The sequence below is a fragment of the Caloenas nicobarica genome, chromosome 24 (genome assembly GCF_036013445.1).
Source record: "Caloenas nicobarica isolate bCalNic1 chromosome 24, bCalNic1.hap1, whole genome shotgun sequence".
Classification (NCBI taxonomy): domain Eukaryota; kingdom Metazoa; phylum Chordata; class Aves; order Columbiformes; family Columbidae; genus Caloenas; species Caloenas nicobarica.
This window is the reverse complement of record NC_088268.1, coordinates 3,110,295-3,122,580: the sequence shown is the minus strand read 5'-3', so window position 1 is coordinate 3,122,580 and position 12,286 is coordinate 3,110,295. Positions and strand designations below refer to the sequence as shown.

The 12,286-nt window shown below is 38.7% G+C and overlaps 1 protein-coding gene across 4 annotated transcripts in view; it reads right to left on the bottom strand.

Annotated features, from left to right (window-relative positions):
- The window catches only part of TANC2 (tetratricopeptide repeat, ankyrin repeat and coiled-coil containing 2), a 184,359-nt gene that overhangs the window by 155,803 nt on the left and 16,270 nt on the right, over positions 1-12,286 (bottom strand). For 3 of the 4 annotated variants that reach the window (XM_065651122.1, XM_065651123.1, XM_065651124.1), the window contains exon 2: positions 2,443-2,505. The exons of the other annotated variant lie outside the window; for it this stretch is intronic. The gene's annotated coding sequence lies outside the window, so the exon portion shown is untranslated. The remainder of the gene's footprint in view (positions 1-2,442; positions 2,506-12,286) is intronic. 4 annotated transcript variants of the gene reach the window in all.

Genomic DNA, 12,286 nt, shown 5'->3' with positions numbered 1-12,286 from the left:
TTGAAAACACAGGAGCAGAATTTAGAGAGTAAATATTTCCAGGAACTTCAGGAATGAAAAAAGCATTGTTGTAATCTAGTAAAAATGCCAAGAACTTATCGGATTATTTGGGAAAAGGAAAAAAGGAATTAAAAGGACTAAACCCTACCAATTACAGGTTTTTAAGCAATTAAGAGTTTATTAGACAAAGTTCTCTAAACTAATAGGCTTTAGCACAACTGAATACGAACAAAAATTAATCATTTTATGTTCGCTCATGAAAGCCTGAACTTTAATCATTATGATGGGGGGGCTGGATGTGAAGGTCCGCCTGTCCATCCCCTCTGGCCCCTCCTCACCAAAACACTTAGAGGTTTCCTACAACCCCCCCAACTCAAGAGCCCCCACGTTTGTTCTCTCCCCTTCCCTCCTGGATGGACATACATTAAAATAAATTTAAAAAAAAAATTAAAACCATACAAATAACGAAGAGCATTCACGCTGGACAAGCGTGCAGCGGGTCAGCGTGACAATGTTTCACAAGGAAGCAGCTTCAACCTCTGCTTTTCTATTAGTGAAATAAAGCAACCTTCAACGTGACAGTTGACGGGTAATTCTGAGAGCACAACACGGCAACGTTCCCAACAACAGCCCTGAGGTGAATGAGGCCCCCCAACGTATTTCTTGATGAGTCTGTGGTGATGATGTTCACTTAAAGTCTGTGGTGTTTATGTTCAGAGGTCACTTTTATACAGTCAGAGCCTGAGAGGAATTAAACAAGTACTGTATAATTATGAAAACCCATCAAACTTCCTCAGAGAACAGCTCATTTTGGTATTGTGCTTGGAAAAGAGCACTTGCAGAGGGCTAATTATCTCGGTAATCGTGCCAGAGCGAAGCAGCGTTTGGTTCTGGAGCTGTAGGGCAGCAGGACAACACCAGAGCTGCAATTCCCCAGTACTCAGCTCAGATGTTCTGCGCAGGTTTGTGTTCCCTGTCCTTCGTTAATGGGAGATCCTCGCTTTTCATCTGGTCTAGAACACTGTCACACCTCTGGGATGAAGGATGAAGAATAAAAGCACAACAGCTTATCATTCACTCTGCGTCTAGATAACCTTACCATTCCCAAACAACAAGAATTCTGGTAAAATAAGCTTGTCCATCACAGACCACTAACTTTGCAACTTGGCGGTCAAGGCTTCAATTTCTTCTTCTGTGAAACAAAATTCTCCCAAAATGGGATTTAACACAAGAAATACTAAATAACTATTTAAAATGAGGTCAGAAACACGAGTGTAAGAATGCCATCACTCACCAGAAGCCACAAGTTCTCTCTTGAACATGAAAATGCGGTGACCTTGAATTTAAGGAAATTTAATTTTGAACAGGGCTTGATCATTTTGCATAACCTGGTTTCTAATTCTAGATTCATGGTACAGGCTGAATTCACAAGGGACACCTATGTTCTCCATATACAACGTCAATTATACAGCCTCTGAGAAAACTGATAACTGAGGAAAAGTTAGAAATACGATCACCATCAACTCCATCAACTCCACTTCAGCCTTTTTAGTGTCTTCTGTTTTGCCCATAACAGTTAAAATTACTGCTTTGGTTGTAAATATTATTGGTCACTGCCCTCCATCAACCACCATTTGAACTAGGTATTAAAGCCTGAAACAAAACATGGCACTGTTCTGCCAAAGCTCAGCCTAGTTAAACTGCGCCTTGGAAGAAATTCTAGGGCACTTTCTAGAGCTGGAATCAACAAGCCTCGTTCTGCCAGGACCAACAATCCTGATTCCGCCCCAAACCACCCGATGATTGAAGAGCAGCAAGATTCTCCATTGGGAACCGCTTCCATTTCAATTTTCAGCTATGACACGGAGCAGCCAAAATCCGTCACTCAGAAAAACACCAGCTACGTATTGCGTGTTCTATTTGAGGCTCTTTTCGATCTTAGTGTAATTTTGACGATGCAGTGGCATGATGGAAAATGAAAACAAAAAACTAGGCGATGTATAAAGTGGCAGGAAATGTTATAGCACTTGACTACTTCAAGAGATTGAAGGAAACTTGAATTATTTTCTTGATTTTTAAATAATCGAAAATATCTATTAAAATACAGACCTGCTGCACACCTGCTCAAGCCTCAAGAATATTCACTATGGAACTGAACTTTGATCCATTGACAAGCACTGGAAATTTTCTCAAAACACAGAAGATTTCTGTGCTGATCACCTCCAGCAGGAAAAGATACAGAACAAACACACACTAATACATGAAAGCCGTTACACCTTTTCCTCTAAATACAGAAGCAATCAGGTTAAAAATTGGTAAAACTGATACAGGAAGATCCATGATCCATGCTCCAATTCTAGGTGATCACAGATTAAGAAAGAAACAACAGAGCACAACTTAAACAATTAAGAAAATATGGGACCGTTGAAAAAATTCTCCTACCTTGATATCTTTAGGCAAGTTAAATCTCTAGTAAAAAGTGTCTTCCTCCATTCACTGAAAGTCCTGAAAGACATTTAAAAAGAAAATAGAATTTAGTAGCATCTTCTCAATCCAGCGCTGGGTCTCATGCTGTCCAGCTGCACGCACAGAACTGCAAGAACTTCATCCCAGGAATAAACTCATCACTTTTTCTAGGCATGACTGTACAAGCCATCAGACAGCCCCTGCTCTCTATCATCATTAAAAAGTTAATGCTCACGCTTTTAAATCTCTGTTAATCAATACTAATTCTGGTCACTTGAGTCTTCCCTCTCACCACTTTTCAAACAGGAGATACCACTTGCCTTTGATACTGTTTAAAAAGTAATATATTACTTCCAAGTCTTTTCCTCTAGCCTACCAAGCTCTCCTGCTCAAATCCTGCAAAGTCCCTTTAGTGTTTTGGGGTGTTTTGTTTTGTTTTTTTAACTCAACCCTTACACAAACGCCACTCCCATGAAGAGATTCAACACTAAATCAAGAGTTCAGTTCTTGGTCCTTTGCTCTGTCATCATGAATTTTAACAAGTTCATCAAAGAGCCACGAGAAACATCTTGGTACTTATTGAAAAAGACCAGAGCGCTGATTTTAGTACCCGCCTGTGTGTATATTTGTGCTGAGGATATTGTGTTACCGGCTTTACCAATTTACTCTTCTAGAAATCTCATCTGAGAATATCAAGTTGAAAGAAATAACAGACACATCTCATTTGTCAAACAAAGAAGGAAAAAATGCAAAATAAATTGAGACCACCTTAAGTTTACGAGTTTAAAGCAAAGTAGAATAATATTCAATCACTTCAGTAGGGTCTTTTATTGTGCTGCAAGAAGATACTGAAAGCAATTGACCTAACTTGAAATTCACAGTGCTCTCCAAACCTTAACAGGAACTTCTCAGATGGTTATATGAATAATTTTTTATATAAAACTGCAAGACATTCCATAAATTCATGAAGCAATCCCACCTTACTTCTCAGGGTTGCCAATTGCCTCCCTGCTTTCAATTTTCCGTGGAAAAAATGGCTAAAAAGCGAGTAACCAGCATCTGACGTGCCCCAGGACCGCAGCTGTTCAATCAGTCCAGCCAGGCAAACATGCAAATGCAGCCCTAATCCCACAGCACCAAAAGAGGGGTTTGATCTATACTTTTGATATCTATGTTTTGATCTATATTTTTGATACATAGCACCAAGGAAGGGTCTGCCCAGCCCACGGCCCCTGACCTCCGGCCACCTCCCACTTCAAAAAAAACCCCAATAATCCTTAGATCCTAAAGAAACAAAGATCTTAACCCACTAATTTGGCATTCCCCACAATTCTTTTAAGTGGTCAAAAACCAGGTACTTGCAAACACCTCCAGCAGGTGACTGCGTGAATTGTTTTTTCTTTCAAAATCAGCAATATTACGAATTTTGGAAAAGTAAAAACAAGCATGGACTTCTGGAATACCTAAAAATAACTCCTCATAAATGTTTCAGTTTGCTGCCATCTACGTCCTTAATATATCTCTTTTCATGCGATAACCTGTAAAACAAGGAGTAGAATACGGCTTATTCCAGCCATGTAGGCTGTACGTGCGTGCTGACTCCCCAGCATTTGCTCAATAACTTTCCATCTGTATTCAGCCAGCGTATTTGATGAATGTGCTCTGCACTGAGCTTTTAAATAGCAGAGCTTTCATCTGCTCATATTATTACATTAGAAATCTTTATGTGAATGCACCAGATATTAGTGGGTTGTCAATAAAAACTGAATGTCATTAAAGTGCTTTTATTTTGTAAATGCCTTTAACCCTCTAATTATATTCGTAAATTCCGCTATTTAACCGCATGGAAGTTACAAACTCTGACATGTTGTATCACAACAAATATATTTAGAGACTAATATACAAACAGCTTTTTTGGGGGTGAATCCATTTCAGAATTATTCCCTCTTGATTAAACACATAAATCACAACTATGGTGGGTTTCAATCAGAAGCAAGTCAGGATTTCTCCAGATATTCTAAGAGTTTAGGGGTTTAAAACCCCTGTCCTGTGCTAAGGCTGCAAGTCATAATATATATTACAAAATTACTCCTTTTTTTTAATTATTATATCAGTATAGTTTTGCCGAGTCGGTTCTCTTGGACTTGGCAGAGAGAAGGTCATAGTCAGACTTCCTAACTCTTACTCACCTCCGAAACCAACACAAATAATTGACTATTTGCTCTATTTGTCTCCTCCCCACAAGCACAAACAGTCACAGAACACCCAGCACTGTCCTATCAACTGCAAGAAGTGGCTCACTCTTCATACTCGTTCTGCCTTTGGCCATCAGTGAAGACGCCAATTACTGTAAATTGGGATTTTGGCCTGTAAAAGCCGACCAGGAATAGGCAGCTAATGACTTCCAGTTGCCATCCGAGTGCACAAATTTAAAACACAACCTAGCAGAGGAATAGTCCCAAGTTCCGTGATGCCAAAAAAATAAAGTCTGAGGAATGCTTTTTGTCAACAGAATCAGGTAATTTATGCCAGGAGCAACAGAAACAGAAAGAAGAAACACTGAGAATCTCACAAGGCTGCTCTGCAATACAAACCAGGGCAAAAATCGCTTCGCAATACCAATTCAACTATAATGTTTCCTATACTACATTTACTGTTCTGGTATATCCATCACTTTATTCAACTTCGGTGTAACAGAAATCATCCCCTTTAAATAACTGCTGATAAATCTCTGCGTTTGGGACCTTTTCATTGATTCAGGCAGTTTCTGAATGAACACACAGTGGGCAAAGCTGCTCACACAGGAGTGAGTGAAAGGACATGATGCAATTTCCAAAATAAGAAAACAAAGAAATTCTATTAAAAGGTACAAGTGAGTAATGTCGCAAAGTAAACAAAAAGTTGAGAAGTACAAGAACTGGGGTTTAGCATGCTCAGTAGATGGGACAGTTAAGTAATTAAGACACAAAGCGGCCAGTCTGCAGACCTGCAGTCCCAAATAATTCCTTGGTTACACCTGCAGGTAATAACTGAACTTGTGCAGGAAAACGCATTAAAAAACAACCAAAGGGTACAACAGCCAAAAGACACACACTCCCCATACCTCTAACATCCTTCAGATCTAGCTGAAAAGGATTTCCTGAAAAGAGCTTTTTCTTATCTTGTTAGACACATAAAGTATACGGTCACAAGTTAAACTCAGTTTCTAAATATGCACCCCGTAGTGCATGAGTGCACCAAGAAAAGGCATAAAATAAAATCTAGCTAAATTGACTAGCCTAAAGAAGGGCTCCTTGTTAATGTAAGATTTATTGGAACAGCTAGGACAAACAGCAAAAAAATTTAAAAAAAAAAAAATCACAATATTGTCAACACTTTTAGCTGACAGAATTAAGCAACCTCAGTTGTTCTAACCCAGAAGTGATATGTGATACCAGGGTGTTTGATTCCCAGTAATGAGTTTAGGAAGTCTGCTGAGATATCTTGAGATGAATACCACCCATTTTATATTGGAAAATATTTAGCAGCAGTAGTTAGCAAACTTCCAATTAACAGGGGGAAATGTAAGACTAGTTTTCTATTCATCCTCGAGCGACCAACGCAACCTTTTTTCCCCATAACCTAAGCAAGCAGGTAAAAATTCACAGCAATTTTGCAAATCTAATTGAATTTGAAGCCTCTAAACCAAACGTAGTATAGGTCACATGTACCCTGATCTCAACAGTTTAATTATATTTTCCCAGAGAAATTAACAACTTACTCATACTTTTATCAACAGAACATTAATACACAGACATTAAACACAGTGACCATCTGTCTTTGCAACCATACACTACACCAGTGATCAGAACATGCTGCTCAACCAGTCCTGCTGGAAAGAAAAAAGGCTCTGAAATGGTCTCATGAATAGGGATTTCCATCGCTAAATGAGGTTATTTTTCTAGTTTTGGCTGTCAGTTGCACCAGCTGGTATTCATCTGATAAATTGAGTAAGCTTGGATGGTATTCTAAAATAAAATAAAAATCACAGTTTTAAATTCTTTGCACATACATACGTTGGAAACAAAATACATAGTGACAAAAAAATAGTCCCGATTCCAGTTCTAACTCACATAAATTCATTTGTAAGCAAAATATATGCTTTAATGATGCCTGTCAGCTAACAAATCAAAGATTGGGAAAATGGCAATGTTATTTAAATTATAATAATGTAAAGACAACCGACCTAACTTTATTAGGGACTAATCCGGAAAACAAGTCTCATGTTTCCGTCTTGATAAAGAGTTTGTCTTCTCGACTTCTTATTCTCTAATTAAAAGTAAGATTTGAATCATCTGTTCCCATACATAATTACTGTACTTACAGAGTTCATTACACGGGAACGTATACCATTGATAAACCAAGAATTCCACAAATAAAACCATACAACATCACACTCTGCTCCATAATTAGCTACATCTTGGCTGATTTTCAACAGTATTAAGCAAGCAGCCACTCTACCATATTCTAAATTGGCAACAGTTTCTTTGTGATCACCACTCTAAATAACTATGGGAAAGCATCCAGACACCAATGGAATCATGGGGAAAAAAAAACAAAAATTAAAAAAAAAAAAAAAAAAAAAAAAAAAAAAAAAAAACCCAGAAAATTGTCCATGCTTTAACATGTTTTAAGATTTTTCTGCTCACCCCATATGGCTTTAAAAAAAAAGAGAGAACAAAAAAAACCACCAACCACACATCAAACCATCCTGTGTGTTAAATCCAGATGACATCTACATTAGGCTGCCTGAACAACTCAGACTCCTGGTTTTATATGAAAATTATAAGCAGCTTCCATTTTATTTCCTGCTTCACAAACAAATAGTTCCATACTAATAATGGAGAAATAGTTCCACGCTATTAATGGAGCATCTCCTTTTTCAACATCTTAATAATGTTTATCAAAATTCCCAACTCTCTGCTAGCATAGTTATTTTTGTTTTGTTGTTATAATGACTAGTGCTACAAAGCCCTCACCTTTCTAATGCCTTCAGACACTAATTACCATAATGTGTTTATTAACATTCAATACAACCTGTTTGTTCACCCTCTCTGCTCTATCTACAGATTGGTCATTATTTATTAACTGGTTGTTTTGGGTACTGCACTCATAACACACATGCCAACGTGACCATAAAATGATGGGTTATGTTAAGTATACACCAAGAAAAATATTTTCCTTCCAGACTAATGCAAGGTTGGGAGACTTATTGTAATTAACTGACATTTTAATAGATGTCAGCAAATAACTAGAAGAGGAGACTCAATGGCCCACAGATCTCATGACACTGAAAAGTCATCGGACACAGCAGCAAATGTGAACATCCCAAGCCTGTTCCAATATTTCCAATGTGGCTGAAAGTTTAACAGGGATTTCAGTAAGAACCGAACAAAAAAAAAAAAAGTCTGCTAACACTACAGGCGATATTTTAAATTTTGAGTGAAACACAGCAATGAAAGGGGGATTTAAGTGATAGTTTGTTTCACCTGGCTTTCGGGTTTTTTGGTAGCTGGCTAACTATATTTGTGCAGGAAAACTCTGACTTTGCAGAAGTGGATATTCCGCTTTAAGTCATTTCTTCAAGCCTTCCAACAAGGGAAGACATGTATAAGTACTTAAAGGGCATATTTATACACCTTTTATCTTTTATGAAGTATGAAAGTGATATTTTAAATAGGCCTGACTACCTAAGATGATGTGTTTAAACTACAAGCAGTTATAAATAAAGCCATTGTATAAGCACACTTGAAATCACAGCGTATAGCACACTGCAGAAGAATTCCATGTTGTATACACAAGCTCTGCTTCATCCTGCTCTTGTTAGCCAACAACTCCGAGGTTTCTGATTTCATCCTGTAAATGCAGATATGAAGACTTACAGAACTGCGGTTCCTTAGCTTTGCGTGAGAGCTGAAAAACCAGGGAGTTTTTAACTGGAGAAACAGGGTAACCTGAAAGCAAACTGCTACAGGTCCGTAAAGAACTCAAGCCATGAGGAATCAGCAGTGTTAAGCAGAAAATGGTCACTGGGAGAGCACCAAAGTGAACTGGGCACTTCCCAAAGCCCAGACTTAGTTACTTTACGTGTGACTCCTGGAATCTACCACACTACCAGGGCTTAAAAAGACAGCTGAGAACATGGACTATCCTCTTCACTTATCCCAACTGCAAAATAAAACATGTGAACTCCCAGGAGCCCCAGAACTACCCTGACAATATGTACCTGGAAGGAGGATCAGAAGTGTCACTGGGGGCCCAAAGCTTCTCTTCGTAGAGGAGTTTCTATATAGGGATATATTCCATAGCAGTAGAATCATAGAATCATTTTGGTTGGAAGAGACCCCCAGGATCATCAAGTCCAACCATAACCTAATTCTAGCACTACCCCATGTCCCTAAGAACCTCGTCTAAATGCCTTACATACTATAAATTTATTACATACTATATATATACACACACACACACATACACTTCTCATACACATATTCCACTTCCACCCAGACTTTCATTGCAGAGTTGGGAGAATTGAAGGCTTGAGGAACCCCTTGGTACACATTCCCACTTCTTTTGTTTTAGGCTCAAAAAGCAGCATATTCTCGCCCTCACTGCAGTGCAACAAAGCCAAAGTCTCTGATTCACCTTTATTACACCCCAGAATAATGTCTATTAAGAAATGACGGTCTGAAATTTCCTCAGGCAAGTTCTGCACAAAACCACTTCTGACATCAAGATGTGTTACACAAAATACAGTAATCTCTGCTGTTTTATTACCATCCGTATCAGGAAGCCATTTCTTTAGCAAGAATGAGCCTGAAAAGGAAAAACAGTTTAACATTCACAGTGTTGTAGCTAGATTGGATTATCTTAAATCTAAATTGGGTATGGATATCACATTTTTCCAAAGTTTACTGCTTTTAAAGCAAAATAATGCAAACAATACTGCAGAAACCACTTAAGAACATTCTTACTACAGGTCCAAAAAAGGCCTATTTCCGAAAGCTCGTTTATGTTGTATAAACACATACAGGGAAAGTGAAGGAGCAATAACTCTGCTGTTGGCTTTTGGAACCTTGCTATTAAAAGAATACTCATAATCCCGACCGCCCGGTTATGTGGTGTGTTCACTCAACATGTTGGCCTCTAAAGATCACAAGACCCGTGAGCAAATCCCTGATTAACCTACGAGTGAAGCAACTTGCTGGCCCAGTAACACCTCCCAGCAGTGTGGCCAAGTCAGGAACACAGACAAATACACTAAACAATCAAGAAAAAACAGCAGGACTTTCCACCATGACTTAAAGGGTATATTGCAAATAAGGATTTAAGGGTGTCTGCAGAAATGTTCTGAGAGATAGGTACATTTCACTTGAAATTTGCACTTACTCTTTCCCAAATAATTCCTCCTAAAAGGCATCTCTTTACTAGATAACTTCCTGTCAACTCAATCGCTCCTCTTCCATACAAGTCCTTCCGTACCTTTGCTCATCCTTGCTGCCCTGCTCTGAGTCATCTGCAGCTCTAAAATATCTTTTAGAAAACGAGCAGACCTCATCTCACGTCTTTAAGACGTGGCCACTCCACAAACCTCTAAGATGGCTCTACAATGCTTTGTTTTATTCAACATTACTTTCCTATTAATCCCCAAGTTCTCCAAGTGGTAATGGTCAGTTTAGAACCACTATAACTTGCACATGCAACACTTGCAATTATCTACACCGCATTTCATTTGCTGTTACTAAACAGTAATTAAAGATTTAAGGCCCTTCTGCATCTCTTGCTTTTGCTGTGTATCACCAGCGGACTGATTACCTCCAGCCTACTTCACATTTGGGTCCATTAATCAGTGTGATCCTCAGCATAGGGCCTAGCGCCAAATTCTGCAGCTAACATCCCTCCGACCACTTATTTCTGCTCTTATTTTTATCTCAGCCCATTATTCTCCAGGACAGGACTCTCTCATGCTGCGCCCGCTCAGTCTTCCAGAATGTCTTTGGTGGGAAACTTTGCATGAAACTCTTCTGAAAATCCAAGGGGATTGTATCGGCTGGGTCCTCCGTGACTTGCTGGTCCCTTCAGCAGAACTTCATGCCGTCCATCAAGCAGGAATTCCTCCTACAAAACCCACGGCGACTCTTATTTATCTTTATTTAGCTGGTATTTATCCAGCTGCCGCCCAAGCAGCATTAAGTGCTACTTCACACAGCACGAAGTAACGCACAACAGCACCTGGTTTTATTGCAATAATGTAGGTCTACATTTTAAAAAAAAAAAAAAGCCACCAACAAATATCAGTTAAGAAGTTCAAAACCTTAACTCCATCCAGAGACATTCGGATACTCACACTGAGCTCTTTCACTTAATCGACAGCACCACTATACCCTGGTAGAGAGCTAAAACAAGCAAGCTACTCCTTGTTTACACAGTGTGTAGCCTTGGTGGCACTTGCCATCCTCATTCACAGCAAAAAACAAATTTTGAGGGATAACCTACTGCTCTTCGCACTGCCAATGCTCCGGACATAAGGTTCTTGCGTGTCACAAATGGGTTTGCAAGCACTTTTTTTTTTCCCCAAAGGAAAAACCAATAAAAATGTAAGTCTTTCACACCGAGTTTCACATAAAACACAAATGCAGAATTTTTCTAAATCAACCAAGTATGTCATTGAAAGTCTCACAAAATAACTGAAAAGGCATAAAAGTAACTCTTAGGAAAATGTCTTGCTTTAATTTATTTATAAGATCAAGTCATTTTAGATTAACCAAACCACTGAGCCACTACAATATACCTCCATAATAACTGATACATATCTCAAAAATTCCTTTAAGGTGAAGCCATTAAAATAATAAGGCAAAACACAGGAAAACTGCCAACCAAGAACTCATTTCTCTCCTCTATAAAGTCCAGGCAGTTAAGATTATCATAAATAAAGCCTGCAGAAAGAAAAATCCTCCTTCTCCAGTTGGCTTATTCTGCAGAGTTGATAGCACCGTGTTTGCACCTAGTTTTCCGGGTATAGTCAGTCCATTTCCTCACTGTTCTCACAGCCCTGTACAGGAGAGATTCACACAGCAACAAAGAACAGAAATTTAAAAAAAAATTTAAAAAAATCTCAACTGAGCCAACACTGAACCTAGAATTACTCTTTCAGTTTCAAGCTGAGGTCCCTCCAGTTATAAGGTTACTCCACTCATGAGTGACTTTCTGTATAATAATTCCTTTTAAGACACTAATACATATCGGCGCAAATAGTGAGGTGTCATTGTAGCCCCTCTGCTTCAGCTTTTGAGAAAAAAAAAAATGGATTATTTCACTTGCACCAGGATTATTTCACTTGTTTCAGGCTTCCTGAAACATACTTCATATTGAAAGGTGAAATATAAATGGCTTGAATACCAACATTTCCACAGTCTGAAGCGTCACTAAAGCACAGGCCAAAAGACTTTCCTAAACACCGATTTGGGACAGCCAGTCCTCACGCAAATTATCTAGATCCCCTGGAAATTCAAGTGATTCCAGTTGATGGGTTGGAGGGGTTTGAATTCAGTAAAGAAGCTACTTATTAAAAATACAGACCAGCACCATTCTACCAGAGCTATCCTCAGCAAACAGAAATGGACAACATATATTAAGAGACATATCAGGTAACCAATTATTGTTAAAAGTAGAATTATTCCAAAAACTAGCATTTAAAGTTGTAACAGAGCATTCAATCTCTCTCTAGTGTAACTACCGGCTACCTGAGAAAGAAGTTATTAAAAATTCAGAATGGGTAGCAGGT